The following is a 2886-nucleotide window of genomic DNA, read 5'->3' as shown; positions in this document are numbered from 1 at the left end:
ATGGTACTTAATAGTTCTCTAGTTCAGTATGATTGATTTAATCTTACAACAAATAATGGTTCCCTAGTGATGTAATGATTGGTTTATACTCAGTATACTGCATATAAACTGGGACAAACTCAGCCAGAGACAGACTGGGAAGGGGCCTAGGACAGACTTAGAGAAGACAGAGGACTAGAGGTGGGAGCTCAAGCTCTCAGAGCCAAAGAAAGACATTTATTCCATCTCCCACCTTTGTGGTGGCTGGAGGCTAGAGCACAAGTCCTCATACTCAGAGAAACTTCAAGACAGAGACTGTTGTGGTGGTCTTCCTGCCTCCCCCAAAGAAACCAAGACACATTCCACAGGACCTCCAGAAAGCTGGCCTGGGCCCCAAGCAAGGAAACTAGGCTGTGAAGGAGATAATAAAGAATTTGGACTTTATCCCTGGCTATTCTCATGGTGATTATTTTGCTAAAACGAAGGCTGGTCCCAAGACCTCTAGAAAGCCAGCCAGAACATTACACATCATCTTGCTGCACAAGAAAAATTGGATCAAGAAGGAAAAAAAAAACTGAGAAAGAAAACAAAATGTAAGCAAACAACAACATAAAGAGTGAGAATGCTATGTTGTGGTCCATGGTTCTCTCTCTGGGTGTAGATGGCTCTCTTCATCATGGAATAATTGGAATTGGTTTGAATCATCTCCTTGGTAAGAGGGCCACATCCATCAGAATTGGTCTTGTTGTTGCCATGTACAATGACTTCCTGGTTCTGCTCATTTCACTTCTGCTCATCATTTCTTATAGAACAATAATATTCCATTACATTATATACCATAACTTATTCAGCCATCCCTCAACTGATGGGCACTTACTAAATTTCCAAATCCTTGCCACTAGAAAAAGGGGCTGCTATAAGCACTTTTGCACTTGTAGGTTCTTGTCTTTTTTATGATTTCTTTGGCATACAGACTCCATAAAGACAGTGCTGAATCAAAGGGTATGCACAGTGTGAGAGCCTATTAGGCATAGTTCAGAATTTCTCTTCAGAATGGTTAGAATAATTTACAATTCCATCAACAATGCATTAGTGTTCCAGTTTTCCTATATCCTCTCTATCATTTATCATTATCTTTTCCTGCCATCTTAGCCCATCTGAGATAAAGTGATATCTCAAAAATATCTAGAAGATAATTTTTATAGAATTATTATAATATCATGCTGGCTGAATATTTCCTTTTGTAAATATCAAATAAATCAATTTAAAATGCCTATATTATATTAAAATATTATTAATGATAATAATTGTGATGATTATTCATTGTTAACAATTACTACTGATAGCCAAAATAAATTATTTATTAAATGAATTTTCGTTCAATGTTCAATACTCATTGCTCATGAATATTGAATATACATATATTCAATATTTTCATGATTCTTATTTTTTTCATGAATTTGATTTCATAAATGATATATTCAATATTTAAAAATTCATTGAAGTCACCTGCCTCACTTTTCCTTCCAAAGCCATCTTAGATGTAGAGACAAACACATAGCAGATAGTAAATAAATCCTTATTCTCCACTCCCTCAAGCTGTTCAAGAAGGAAAACTTACTTGTATCTGTGGAGATTACTCTTCCATTGATATCACTATCAGTATGTGTTCTCTTGATTCTGAGGTGTGTAACAAGGTCTTCATGGAGTTTCTCTGCTTCTTCATCCTCTGGTATGGATGTTAACAAGAAAGTTATGATTACCTTTGACATGGTCTGCCAATGCAGCAGGAGTGCAAAAGGAGTTGACCAAATGCCACAAGAAATCTACAACTTTTTTGACTTTATTTACCTCAAGAATGACAGGTCAATGTTATTCAGTACCTAAAGCATCACAGGAGCATGTCCTACAAAGAGATCCCCTGGAATGACAAAAGTGAAATCAATGTTTGCAGATACTCCACCCCACAAACTCTTAACACTTTTTTTCTATTATGCACTCCTTTGTCAGTCTTTTAAAGCTTATTAACCTCTTCTAAAATAGTGTTTTTAAATACGTAAAATAAAATATATAGGCTTATAAAGGAAATTATTTTGAAATAAGGTTATCAAAATATTTTTCCCATTTAAGTTCATGGACCCCCTGAAATCTAACCACAGACCTCTTGAAGCTCCATGAACCCCATTTTGGGAACTCTTGCTCTAAAAAGTATATAATTCTTAGCACTTTCTGCCATCTTTTCTTCCATTTTTTGAAAGGAGAGTTGAAACAGAAGAAAATCACACAAAACTGAGGATCATTTTCTAATTTTAAATCCATTCCACAGACTACTGTCCTAAAGAATTAGTCTCCTAGTGGTTCACTTTCTGATGATGAGTCCTTAGTTCTTACCTTAACTGATTCCAGTACAGCAGATACATGGGTTACCAGAAATGAATCTGAAGTAATTATGACTGTAGGTAAATCTAGTCTGGAGTTAGTTGCCTGTAGGCATAGCATTAATGACTTAGGGTTGTCTCATACCATCATGCAGCATTGCTGTTGGATTTTCATGGATTACTAATTCATAAAATTCATAGAATCATAGTGTTTTAGAACTGCAAAACCCTAAGAATTTGATAAAGAATAAATTTTCTGATCTATGATTTTGAAAAGCTGAAAGTTTAAATTTCATAAATTGAATCAATAATATCTAAAGAGAATTCATTACTTAACGAAAACTTTTAGGTATTCTTTTTATAAAGTAAATGGCATTTAAAAAAATCAAATAACTATCCTTAATTGATCTATTTTTTAAGACTAGGTTTTTACATACTGAGTCTTTTAAATCAAAATATATCTATACCAATAAATGTAACTTCAATGTTTATTGGTAAAATTATCATCAGTTGACTGAAACTTGTTGAT

General features: G+C 34.2%; 1 long non-coding RNA gene across 1 annotated transcript; it reads right to left on the bottom strand.

The window, feature by feature from the left end:
- Positions 1-699: 699 nt before the first annotated feature.
- LOC141554095 (uncharacterized) lies at positions 700-2417 on the bottom strand. The gene is made up of 4 exons (XR_012485778.1): positions 2371-2417; positions 1831-1900; positions 1601-1708; positions 700-781 (listed from the first exon to the last, which is right to left on the bottom strand). It is a non-coding gene; the product is annotated as an uncharacterized LOC141554095 (long non-coding RNA).
- Positions 2418-2886: the final 469 nt, after the last annotated feature.

The sequence above is a fragment of the Sminthopsis crassicaudata genome, chromosome 1, assembly GCF_048593235.1.
Source record: "Sminthopsis crassicaudata isolate SCR6 chromosome 1, ASM4859323v1, whole genome shotgun sequence".
Classification (NCBI taxonomy): domain Eukaryota; kingdom Metazoa; phylum Chordata; class Mammalia; order Dasyuromorphia; family Dasyuridae; genus Sminthopsis; species Sminthopsis crassicaudata.
Note: the sequence above shows the minus strand (reverse complement) of the source record. Positions and strands in the feature narration are given on the sequence as shown.